We start from the raw sequence: 13,633 nt of genomic DNA on the forward strand, positions 1-13,633 counted from the left end.
ATGAACCATGCGTGTTGGCAGCTGTGAGGAAGCTCGTGATTTTCCAGCCTCCTTGCCTATACTATTGACCTATGTGTGGTTGAATGTTCACTTCTGTAAGCTCTTCAGAACTTCCTGGAAAGTGATAAATAATCTTGACTCCCACTGAAAATTGAAATTACAGGGTTTTCAGTGATATAGGATGGCTGTATCTGCAGAATCGGGCCCAAAGTGAAAGGTGGGAACGCACCGGAGCAGCTTTTGAAATTTGAATAGAGCATTGATACTTACGTTCCTTCTGGTCATCAAAATTTTTTCACTGTGTAGTAGTAACAAAGGCATTAACTTTGCCCTTAAATCTCCTCATGCTATTAAATAAAACAAGACTTCACTTCTGAACTTTAAAAAAGATTTCAGACTATTTTTTTTTCAATTCCTAAGTAGCTGTTAGGTTCCAGCTTCGCTTGGGGATTAAAGGATGAAATAGAACTAAAAGACAAACTAAAAGAGGTATTTCTAAATTAGCAAAGACTCAGATATACTAGAAATCTCATGAAAACATTACTTATCTGAGTTCTAGAAAGTGTTCTCAATCAGATGTCCAGAAAAAAACCTCCAAAGCCATCCAAGTAGAATAGAGAAAAGGGTGAAGAGAGAGAGAGAGATGAAGGTTTTCATAGAGGTTGAGAGATGCCGAACAGAATAAATCTGCAATGGGCAACAGGAAAAAAAGAAAAGGGGAGAATCATGTTACTGCTTTTCCCTTCAGCAAGAAGTATTGCAGATATACCCTGCTTTGGCTGATGATAGGTGGAGAAAGGGATACAGAGGATCTTTGAATACTCAGCCAAAATGATCATCTCTGTCCTCTTTTCAGGTTTCCCAAGCAATGGAGTGATTTGAAACCTTGTCTGCTCTCAGATACAGCTGTATTCAGCCACACAGCCAGATACAGGAAACCTTTCGTCTAGTTGCCAGGACATCCAGAGTGCAAAAGTAAGTAATATAGGCTGGTGTCACCTACCAGTCTTGTTTGTGTGTGCAACAGGTGTTGCAGGGTCATTTCTGGCACAGTGTAATCTTGTTTCCCCTGTTTAGGTACTCTGCAGTTTCAAAAAATATATTGTTTCAAGTGGTCATCCAATACTAGCAAGTGTTTTTCACAAAATTGATCTAATGTTCATTATGGCACTACAGGAATGAAAATAGCTGTGGTCAGACTAGAAGAAGGCTAAATTAAATGAACAAACATCATTGCTACAGGACAACTGTAATAACTTCTAGTTACAGGGCAATGGAGAAACTGACAGCATCATTTCTTTTGGATACAATGATGTCACAGTGCACAGCTCTGGTCTGTTGACTGAAGGAGATTTTGTATTCCCATGTATCTTATCGTCAGCACTTTCAAATCAATTTTGTCCTTTTGAGGAAGGGAAGTGAGAGTTGGAGGTTGGGTTTTTATTAGACACAGCTGGTCTGAGGGACGTCATTTGTTCCTAAAGCTAGGGCTGTCTTTCATATGAAACCGTTAGCAATGGGGGTAGACGGTGGGCAGGGGGAATCACTTGAAGTAGTTTCAACAGCTGGGGGTCAAATTATAGAGAAAAGTGGAGAGAAGTGAAATTTATAATCTATAATTTGAAACCAAAATAAGAATGAGACAAGCTTATTTGAAGGACTGGAAGGAAAAGGATGTGATATATGGCCTGATATTGCCAAGCAAAATGAACACTGCCATTGCACTATTACTTTGCGGACAATCCAAAAAACCAAAAGGGCCAATTAAGGCTGCCTCTGTGGAAATCTAATTAGGTCATACAAACAATCCCTGTTGTTAATGGGACCCTTGAACTGCACACGGACGCCTTAAGAATTCTGTAGCAGATATAGGAAAGATTGTGATCCATGAAGGAAATAAGAAGTGAAAGAGAGAAGGAATAATAGATTAGGAACTGGCATAGGAGAAAATCTATAAAGACAAGAATGAAGGATGTAGGAGAGGAGCCAAATTGTTCCCCAGGTATGACATTGTCCTGTTGCAGGGGTACTTTGAATCTGCTTTCTTTGCTTTATGTTAAGGGAATGGAGAAGAGCAGTTGGTAGGCAACACGGCATTTTGAGGGAAAAGATAAAGAATTAAAGAACTTTCATAGACAATAACGTGGGAAAGACCATGTTAAAATGATGTGCTTGCCTAGATAGAGTTCTGATATCAGTGATTGCCCATAACATCCTAGTGAAAGAGATATAAAGGAAAGATCAGTATAAATTAAAACAGAAATATAAAAAGACCAGCGGGACCACTTCTGGCTTCAGGAACTCATGCAAGAAAGGGGTCAAAAGAATGTGGATCTGCACACAACGCCAACTGAACTTATTAAGGTAACAGCAGCACAATGGGACCTACCCATCCTCGTACTGAAATCATGGTCCCTCTTTACACTCGTTATCTTCTTTCCCTCCCAGGCTCTCAGGTAGCAAAGAGTTATTTCACACCCATTGCTCCCACTATGTCCCAGTAATATTCTGACCACCTCTGTGACAGAGAACCCCACTCCTGTACTTAGTATAACTAAGTGTTGAGAAATATTTCTTTGAATATACCGTAGAATTTTGAACGAATTATGGATTTCAACCTAGCAAGATACTCTACAGACTGTTGAATTTTCAAGTTATGTAGCACTGTATCTACAGAGGGAGAATTTAATATCTGAATGTTTTCAGAAAGCACACACTGAATGGTACAGTTCATAACATACTTGGAATGTGCTGCTTGGTAACCAGTGAGGGTAAGGTATTCACATCACCTGAGTCTTGTAACTAACCCACTTTGGGTGTATTTGCAGATGGGATATTCACAGCAGGCAAGTTATGAGTTATTTGCAATGAGGAATATTGCACACCAACATTTACAAGTAATAATGCATAATGTGGTATTTCAGAATGTCACAATCCACTTGCAAATAGATCCTTACTATAAAGGACCTAATTCAGTACTCAGTCATACACAATCTTCCTACAGACTTAAGTCCCCCAGAATCAAATCCCCAAAGAGTCAAAACACGAGAAATAAATACTTCAGGCAGCTTCAGTAATCATATGCATTCTAATCCAGCAAGGCAGAGGTACTACAGCCTTTACTGACAGCATTTAAGCTACTTAATACCCATATGAGAGAGAGGAAATATAGTGCTTTGTTTATGCTGCGTTGAAATAATTTCCTGAAGTTTGTATAAGGAACCTGTAGTTCAGCCTGCAAAAAAACACCACCCTAACCCATTCCTTGACTCACCATCAAGGAACGCTACAAGTATAAAAGTCCTGTGGAAGGAGATGCGTTAGATGACCTTTTAGTGTTCTTTCCTGCCCTGTTTTCTGTGATTCTATGCTGTTCTACCAAATAAGCCTGGGATTCTCCACTGCTTGGTATTTGGCAAGTCATAACTAGAGCAGCCGTAGTGAAGTGATCGTCTCTACTTGTTACCTTAGATAGTTTTTACCAATGTGTATTGCCTTAGAACCAAGAGCAAACTCTGACTGCAGACAGTCTCAGGAGGAAGCCATGAGTTTTAGAAGTAGTTCTGAAAAAGGCCTCAGCAATGGGTCAGAATTTCTTCAAACTCAACTGCTTCTGGGTAGGGCTTTACAAAAAAAATGTCCTAAATATGGAGTACTTTCTTGATTCACAGATCTGTCATTTGTATATACAAGGGAAGCAAAGAGTTGCATGGGAGTTCAGCCTGCCATGACTGAGCTGTTTCACTTTGGATTGAGATGGGACTTGTTTACAATAGGCCTTTTTCTGTTGCGTATAAAACTGCAAAAGTTTACCTGCAGGGGTTTAAAATAGCCCAACAATAAAGTAACCAAAATTATTTTTAAGCATTTATAAAATTTAAGCAATATATATGCCAATTACATTCAGGCACCCTGTATATCAGCAGGTGCCATCAGACATAGGAAACTGCAGGCAATGATTTGGTAGAGAACTAACCGAGTTGATATGGTATTTTGCTGGTTCCTATGACATCATCATTGCTGGATGGCTCTCTAGAATAAATAACCTCTTCCACATGTCCCTAAGCACACAGCTCCTGAAATAAATTTCTTGCTGTAAGGCTCAAGGACGTCCTAAATCACCTTGGGTTAATAAGCAGCAGGAATAGAGGAGGAGGGGGTCCAGGTTTTGTTTTCATTATTCCATCAGAAATATTTCAGATGAAGTCATTGTTAAATGCATTAGATAAAATGCAGGGCAATCAGGAAATAAAAATGTGAAGGCAGGAGTGATGTTTATATCGGATTTATCTACTGAAAACCTGGCAGGGTGTGGTGAGGTAATTCATGTATCCCAAAGCTCCATGTGAAATCCTGGCAGCATTCAAGGCAGGTTGAAGTTCCATCACTGTTTAAACAGCAGTGTGTTTGTCAGGCATCTCTGCAGAGATATGTTCAGAGACATTTTTCAGAACAGAGAGGAAGTTGAATTCTGCGTAATCCATAATTCTGGAGTATAAATGGTGCCTTTATCTCATGTTGTCCCTCTGAACAGAGAAAATTTAAGAAGTCTTGAACAGATGCGCTATGGCTAAATAAGAAAGAAATGCCAGTTTAATTAGAAGTGTCAAGATTAGTTACTTGCTCTTCCAGGAACTAACATGAAAACAAGTCCTTGGCCAGTTTATGCTGGATCTCTTCTAAAAGGAGTACGGGTGAATTATTCCCCTGTCGTCTTTGCTTATCATTCTGTAAGACAGACAAAATTGTCTTTAGAGAGAACTTGTAGCATGCTTGCATATAGCATGACCTATCATTTCAACAAAAGGTAAGCCCTATCCAGGATACTCAGTTTGTTTTTCACTGAATTTTGGGGAGTTTTGGATGCAGCTTCTAGCCTGGCGTGTGTGATGCATCATAGAGAACACTAGGGTTGGATTCCCTACATTTTTGGGAAGACTGAATATGACTATCGATAGAGTTTCAGTCTCTAAAGACATCCAAAGTCTCTTACTACTCTTCATAGGAGCACAGAATAGATTCCTTCCCAGTTAAACCCAGAACCTTTGGACATTGCAGCCTTTCAATACTTATAAAAAAAGGGCTTATAAAAAAATAGCAACTTTTTACTCAGGCAGATAATGATAGGACAAGGGGGAATGGTTTTACACTATAAGGGGGGAGATTTTGATTAGCTGTTAGGATGAAATTCTTCATTCAGAGGTTGCTGAGGCACTGGTACAGGTTGCCCAGAGAGGCTGTGGATGCCCCATCCCTGGAGGTGCTCAAGGCCAGGCTGGATGAGCCTAGCCCTGGGCAACCTGATCTACTGGATGGCATCCCATCAGGGGGCTGAAACTGCATGGTCTGTAAGGTCCCTTCCAACACAAGCCATTCTATGATTAAATTACACTAGTGGAAAACCATTTGGTTTCCAGAAGCCTGCTGCTCACCAGGAACTCTAGCAATTTATTGCCCACGGTTTCACGTGCACCTAAGGTATTGATTTTGAATTGCAGAGCTCTATATATTGTTTAGATGCTGTAAAACTAAAAATCTTCTTTTCCTTTACCACAACACTCTTAATTCCAGAAGAACTTTTCTAAAATGCGTAGGTACTGGTGCCTTCAGGCTAAAGGCACAGTCTTTGCTTCTGGAATTAGCTTCATGTTTGGCCATAAAATCCAAATGCATTAAGACAGAGGAGGATAATTTTTTTTTTTTTGAATAGAAAAAGAAAGGGCTGTTTTGATGATGGACTTCATCTTGCTTATAAGACTGATTTTGTGAAGTTCATGGGTGATGATTGTGTTGTCAAAAGTCATTGTTCATAACTGTATAACTGACCGCCATAATCAATCACATTGACCATGAGCCTTATGGCATTTGTGTCAGAACAGAAGATGTACAGTTTTTCCAAAGTAAGTTAAAACCTTCTTGATATAGAAGGAGGGAAGATAATGCATTTATTTATACCCAGGCTTACTGTATTTTAAATGTGATCGCATGCAACTACAATGAAAGGCGTGCAGTAAAAACTGTTGGATGGGTATATGGCTGGACAGAAATGTCATTTATACTTGATTCATTTGCACCTGTGCCATCTTTTCTTTGTCTTGCATATACAGTAGCTTTTGAAGTCAGGCAGGGTTCACCAAAAGAGTTGGGGGTCTTCAGTAACATACTTTCACAGAATCATACAGGTTGGAAAAACCCTCTAATATCCCCTGGTCCAACCTTTAACCTAGCACTGTCAAGTCCACCATTAAACCATGTCACTAAGCTCTACATCTGCGTGTTTTTTGAAGACCTCTAGGGATTGTGGCTCAACCACTTCCCTGGGCAGCCTGTTCTCATACCTCACAACCCTTCCAGTGAAGAAATCTTTCCTAATATCCAACCTAAACCTCCCCTAGTACAACTTCCGGCCATTTGTTTTGTGTATCTCTCTGCTGCCTTTCTACTAGATAATTTCTCTCACTGAGTTGACCTCACACAGACATTCCACTTGACTCAGTATCATAAGCTTCCTGAATGTCACCTCGTCATCTGCAAAAGAGATATATTTGCATACAGGCAATCCTGGCCTTTCAACCCTTTCCCCACTAGCTCTGAACCTCTGCCCTTAATAGCTTTGGCCTGTCCAGGCAGGTGACAGCTGGACAGAAACAAAGATTGACGAATTGTTTGACCAGTAAGAAAAGGGACTAGTGAAAGTATACAGGTGCTGGTAAATTTTAAGTACAAAATATACAAAGATCATGTCCCTGTGGCTAAGGAAGAGATAAGGGATTTTCTGGGGGCAAGGAGAAGGGGCTGGGGAAGGGAGATAACATTTTCCAAATGTCAGATTTTCCTTCTCCCTCCCCTCATGTTTTGTTCTCCTTATACTGGATAATAAAGTATGAAAACATAAGAGCTTGACCTGAGAAGCGATCTCCTTTCAAGACCTAAAGGGAGTCCATTTACAAGGAATTGCTACCTCTTTTAAACAAACAAACAAAACAAGAGAAGAAAAGCTGAAGTTTGAGCAATTTATCTGCTTTCTATGAGAAAAAATAGGCTGAGCTTACAAATGCAATGGGAGAAGTACCCAGTGTCCAGAAACAGATTTTTCCGTTCCCTCCTTGTACACGGCAGTCCTCATACTAAGCTGAAACCAAGTTTCCCCCGAAAGTAATACACACCATACTGCAAAACCTAAAATTGTTCTGAGAGCGAAGTTCCAGGTCCTTTGTCTGGCTTCTGCTAACACACTATTGAGCACAATGCCATTTTGGTTCATGACAGAAAAAGGAAAAAAAAAAAAAACAACCACCAAAAAAAACTTGCTAACCTTTGATTGGTATCATCTGGCAGGTCAAGTCATGTGCAGCTGAATTGGACTTAGAAGCTGTGTCACGTCTTTCAGTCAGAGAAACATAAGACAAAAGTCCCATCAGACCACTTTATGTACATCTCTACCATTGCTGAATTGCTCCCCACAGGACAATATTTCCCCTTGTCCTTTGTTCAACACTGTCTTAAACAATCCAAACAGCATGGTTTCACAAATTCCTTGCAGAGTCCATTCATCATCTCACATTTCAGCCCATCGCTACTCATTAAACTGCTCCAGAGAAGCTGAGGCAATACCTTCCACTGCTTGGTGGTTACGTGCTGGCGCGTTTGGCTTATCCACCGCAGCCCGGGCAGCTGTCAAAGGTGGAGGCGGTCAGAAAACAGTGAGTGTGAGACTAGAAGGGAGCATCTGGCACTGGGAGATCATACTAGTAAGAGCTGGGTTAAAATTTCTGTCAGTGATGGGCAGTTGAGAGATACTTGACAGTTTTATCACAGGACAGTGGAGCACATGGTAATTTCACTGTTTACATGGTGGCATGTGCTTGCATTTTACTGGTGTTTGACTATCTCCTCACTTATCTGCCACACTTCTCTGCATGCAACGACTCGATTCACAAAATTGCTTTACACTTGTTCTCTCTCAGCCTCAAACCACATTACACTAGAAATTCAGTAGGAAGGAGTTTATATATCCCACCTCTCAGAAAATACTGTCAGAGGCTGCATGTTTTGCAATACGTGAACAGCACAGGAGGTAGAGGAACTGTCCACTGATGAAAGTCATTGTTTCAGACTTCTGCCTTAGGTGAGCATTTCATTAGCAATTTGCTATGTGGAAATGGTTCTCCCGTCCCTGGATCTAAATCCCAACCCCCCTTCCTCATTCCCTACCTCACCCCCTGTATTTATAGAGCGTGTCAAAGTTACGCTGCAACATCATTACACCTGTCACAAAGTAGAGATGTCTAATCACAGTCTTTCGGGATTGTAGCTACTTGCAGGAACAGCACTGTCCGAGAAAACTATGGTTGCCCTTGTTTCCAGCTGCATGTATTCACATCATACACCTTATGGACCATGTAATGGGACAACTAACAGTGACACAGTCATGCTTTGGTTGTCCTCAGCAGCACTAGCCAAGTGTTTCATCTTCAGATTGTAAAAGCTTCCAGCTCAGTTAGATCTATATTATGAAGATCCCAAGCCACATTGTACTATCATAACATGCTTGAAATCACACAGGCAACAAGCCTAACCTTGACATTAAATCTTATGAGGCAGAGGGACCTTGACAATCATTTCACAGTACTAAAGATGCCTGCATCAAGCCAGATTTTTGTAAGTCTTAACTTGTTCCACAATCCTTCCACAGCGAGAGTCTCGTGTGGTAAATTTTAAGTACGCCCTTCAAGGTTGCTCACAAGATTATTAGCACGTGAAAAAGCCCGCATGCTTTTCCATAAAAGCGTGGCACGCTGCCTGATGCACTGAAGCAACCAAGCTAGCAGATGACCGGTGTGTGCTCTCTGACCTCCCAAGAAGAGAGCCCAAGCGAGCCTCTGACAAGCCTCGTCCTTCACACCCCTGAGACCTTGCTATAAGCGCTGTTCCTGCAGACCAGTCAGGGCAGCAAGAGGAAGGCTGGGACAGAGGACAGCAAGTCCAGGGAAGTTTAGTTTAGCAGGCTATAAATCCCCCTTCCCCTCCTCCCCTCTTTATTGCCTGTCTTTGGAAAACACAATCCGATATAAACCAGAGAGAGTGGAAGCAGGGCAATAAAACTGTACGGCAGGAGCAGCGAGTGTCGCAGGGGTGTTATATTACTGGCATTCCAAGTGGCTGATGTCAGGCAGTGAGCACGAGGGCCCACAACCCACCGAGGCAAAGAAATTCCCCAACTGTCCCTTGCAACCCTATGACATCCCTTCTTCTCAGATCGGTTCTCGGCTGTTATGCCATTCATCTCTTCTGCCCTTTGCTACTCCCAAGTCCTTGAATTATGGTTTGAAGGGCTCTGGTTTCAAAGCCATTCAGGCTGAGCACTCAGGCCTTTTGGCAGTGATGTTTTGAGTCAAGATGTTCTTGAAATGCACAGTGTGTTGTCTGATCCATTTGTCACACGATCAGCAGCATCACTCAGATAAAGATTATTTCTTAGTATTCACATGGCTGGCTTAAAGTATACATATTTCTGTATTATAAAAAATAATAATTTGCATGAATGTAACTCCTTTTGTATAGGGCCAAGAGTTTCAAACATGATTAGCAGTTTTGAGCACCCTACATAAGCTCCTTTAATGGGTGGTTTTCACAGGGTGGGCTCCTAGGACTTTCCAAAACTCAGGTACCTTTAAGGTAGCATAGATTCGGCACTGAAAAGAAGACAGACAGTGTTTCCACTTGTCTTTGCCAAAGCTTGCTGTGAAAAATTGAAGAAAGCTGTTTAACCACAGGACACGAGATATAAATATTGCTCAGAAACTCAGACCTATTTACATTCATAGGGGCTTGCACAGGTATTTCTTGGGGTTAGGTTTTTCTCTTCAATTGCCTGAAAGTTAGGTGTTTGCTATAAACTATCTGGCAAAGCTCCCTGTTTAATTGGTAGAGTGAAAGAAATATCTCTGAAAAACAATTCATCCTGCTTTTTTAGGATATGGTTGCACAATCAAAATTAAGCCTTCCTAAGTCATCGTGCAGTGACTCCTCTGTAACTAATCGTTTTCTCTCTCTTGTTGTTGTTATTGTTGTTCAGATTTGGTTTTACTTGGATCAGTTTCCCGACACAATTAGTTACGCAGCTGCATGAATGCCTGCTGGCACAAAGGAGATGGCAAAACATGCAGCTAGGGACAAGGGAATATGAGGTGAACTTGTTGTGGACAGCTTGCTCCTACATTGACTTAAAGCAATTGTATAATGGCAGTCTCAAAGAGGCATACCAGGATCATCTTCTAGGGCTGCTTATCTCTTTCTATTGACTTAATCTAGACAACAAAACTAAACTAGAAACCTAACTTTAAACAACTGAAGTTAGATGAAGTAAATCCCACCATTACTTAAGTATACACCAGGAGTACACAGCAACACCAGAATGCTCATGGAAGCAGAAAACTCAAGGTATTTTCAGAGCCCTTCCCCTTGCTCTAGATTCTGAGCCATCCTATAAAATATGACATATGCACTCTATGATACTTGTGGGCACGTCAGGAAAAAATATCCAAATTAACTTTTGAAGTGGACTAATTAAAGTGTAGTATATCCCTGTGTAGACACTCTTTCTGAGTATTGAAGAGGCCTTAATTCAGGTCAGCCTAATTTATTTTGAATTGAAGTAAAACAAATCAAATAAAGGTTGCTTTAATCCTAAATGAGAGTGCCTGCGCAGGCGGGTGAAGGGGGCTTAACGCTATTCAGAATTTAATAGTATTTGATAGCAATTACTTATAAAAGAATAATCTCCTTTATGAGGTTTTTGGACCCTCCTCTAGAATTAAGTAGTACTGTATAACTGTTTGTTAAATTATATGGAATAAAGATAGCACTGACGAGTTAACATTGGAAATTGAATTCCAGAGGGCTTTGCATACGTGAAATGCGGAGGTTTAGAGTGACCGAGGTAGCAGGAAAAGGACATTTGACTATCTCATCATTGTTGATTCTGCACTGCTCTCCATATCGTTTATTTCTACACGTTTCTGCAAGTCCATGTATCACGTATTTTTAGATCTGAGCTTTTTGGTTCAAATGAACGTACCACTTTCAATAGAAAGCTTTTAGATTAATGATCAAGTTTCCTCGTATGTATGTGTTAGGGGAGGTCCACTTATGTTCTCTTCTCTATACATGTATATGTAATGAATTGAATATCATAGTATTTTGCATTAATATATAACACTTCCTCCTGTCATCCCCAAATGCCTTTTGAATGTCCATGAACAAAGCTTCCCCGCTGCCCCTGGGAAAATTCGCTAAGTGCCACTACCCCAATTTTACAGATAGGAAAGACAGGATGCTAAGAAGTGAATTGTCTTGCCTGAGGTCGTACAAAAGGAGAGAATGACTGCATGGAATAAAACAAATTCTTCTAAATCCCTGCCTTGTGACTCAGTCACAAGACTGTCCTTTTCTATTGTTTTATAACGAGCCTTTACTCCTCTATCTCCCTTTCCAGAAATTCTGCTGTCAATACAGGCCTTCTGTGGTAGCCACATTGTCTAGCACTATCTGTTACGAAGGATGGAGACGTTAGCGGTCATCTGGTTTAGGGCTGCCCTGACACTTCAATATGGTGGGCTCTTTCTGCTCCTAATCCATTGTATTAGCTTCTGGCAATTCAAGCACCGTCTTCTGAATTGCTAGGGGTGAAAGGTCAATGCATTAAGCATAGCAGATTAATACACTGCAGTAAATCCCAGAACCAGCACTTTAAGGAGCCAGTAATATTTCACACGTGATTGTTCTACCAATTGATTGCACCATCTTGTGAGTGCGTGTGTGTATGTGTATTTCTTTTACTCCGTTTACGAGCTTTCCCAAGCTCCCCTGTTTAGTGGAGATTGCTGTGTCCCACACTGGTTGTACTTTGATCAGGGAAATTCAATACCTGAGGTCTGGGCTTTATAGGAAAGCAAGGTCCAGATTAAGGGAATTAGCCACAGTATATCACAACTAATAAAAGAGTGATTGAGCCCCACCACAGTGCTGCCCCAGGGGAAAGGAGGAAAAAGGTGGGGGGGGCAGCTAGCAGAGGAGGGGGAGAAAGACTCGCAGATAAAGCCGTGTCCATAATTAGAAATGAACAAACCTGCTATCAGATCGTGCCTCTTATAGTCCTAGTAACCAAAAATTTTTTTCAACAAAATCTTTCAGCTAAAGCCTTTGCTTTACTATTTTCCTGATATATGTAAAATTCTTTCATTTTTCTGTTAACCTTCTCCATCCCCAGGTTTTCAGTGCAACTAAATTACTAGTCATTTTTAGGAACTGTATAGGGAAATAAATTACATATTCTGCAGATTTTCATGTCCATCTGACACAGTGATTAAATAATTTCCAACAGTAGAATCTGCAGTTTCAGACACTTGACAAAAGCAGGACTGGGAGCTACTGACACTGCCATTGTATGAATGTCAGGGCTTCTCTCTAGGTGAACCTGAATGTACCTTTTGTGAAGACCTATTTATCTTTATGATGAACCAGATGAGAATCAATCTTTCCTTCTCTGTGATGCTTGAAAAATGAAACCAGGTCTGAGGATATGGTTTGCTCTATAGCTGCTTTTTGCTGGACTAACTTTGTCTGAACGTTTTCCCATTGGTGTGCCAAGACACAGTCTAACATCTTCATATCTAAAAGAGGAGTTAATATTTGTTGTTGTAGAGACAGTGATTGAGGAAAGAGTGATGAGCATGCAATCAAAGAGAATCAGATAGTTGCACTATCAACCATTATTCAGTAACAAATATTTTGTGCAAAATATTTTTTCTTAAGATATATGCTCATTTTCCTCATATGGGAACACATTTCCATTTCTCTGCTGTTTTTTTTTTTTCCCTGAGTTCTTAATTCAGACACAACTTCCATTGATTTTCTTTTCTTTCTTTCTTTTTTTTAAGAGTTTTTTTCATTTCGGGTTCAAGCAAATCAGTAGGAAAAACAGCACATAATCACTGTGTCTGGCATGTCCTTTGCCATAAATGTCTGTGGCTGAGTGCGCTGTTGTAGGTGTGGTAACACATGGTCAATCTTGATTCTTTCCCAAAGTCTGAGTACTTGGCTTTCCAATTTTGATGTACTTTGTCCACGATACGCGTTTGAAAAACAAATACAGAAAAATAACTGACTTTATGGTATCAGTTTGCATTTAGACATCTGTTGTCATAATAGATTTTGTCATTTATTAATTTAAATTTGCCTCTGTAGAGCAAAAGCATTTAAACATATGCCTAATTTGATTGTTGTATGCTTTAGGATCTTACTTGGAGTCAAATACAGGGTTAAGTGCTTTGGTGATTCAGTCACGTTAATTTAAACTACAGGCATTATGAAAGAAGGAATGTATTAATTATACTTAACGCTTTACAGAGTTTTATGTTTTCTGAGTGCTGAATAAATATAATCATCCTCTTCAGTGACAAATACCTCTCTTTTACTAAGTCTCGTACTTTCACCATTATCATTACCATTACTAAATCTCTTTTTACCATTACAATATGAACAGTGGTGAATACTGAAGCCAAGGGAAAGAACGTGTTGAACTAACTGCATATATGATCAGGTTCTGAGATACTATAACAACAAATGGTAT

General features: G+C 40.3%; 2 long non-coding RNA genes across 2 annotated transcripts in view; one reads left to right on the forward strand and one right to left on the reverse strand.

The window, feature by feature from the left end:
* LOC106045535 (uncharacterized) overlaps positions 1–13,633 on the reverse strand; it is a 116,010-nt gene that overhangs the window by 61,828 nt on the left and 40,549 nt on the right. The window lies entirely within an intron of this gene.
* Positions 1–13,633, forward strand: part of LOC106045538 (uncharacterized) — a 45,041-nt gene that overhangs the window by 2,286 nt on the left and 29,122 nt on the right. Inside the window, exon 2 of the long non-coding RNA XR_007163322.2 lies at positions 857–975. This is a non-coding gene — a long non-coding RNA (uncharacterized lncRNA). The remainder of the gene's footprint in view (positions 1–856; positions 976–13,633) is intronic.

The sequence above is a fragment of the Anser cygnoides genome, chromosome 17, assembly GCF_040182565.1.
Source record: "Anser cygnoides isolate HZ-2024a breed goose chromosome 17, Taihu_goose_T2T_genome, whole genome shotgun sequence".
Lineage (NCBI taxonomy): Eukaryota > Metazoa > Chordata > Aves > Anseriformes > Anatidae > Anser > Anser cygnoides.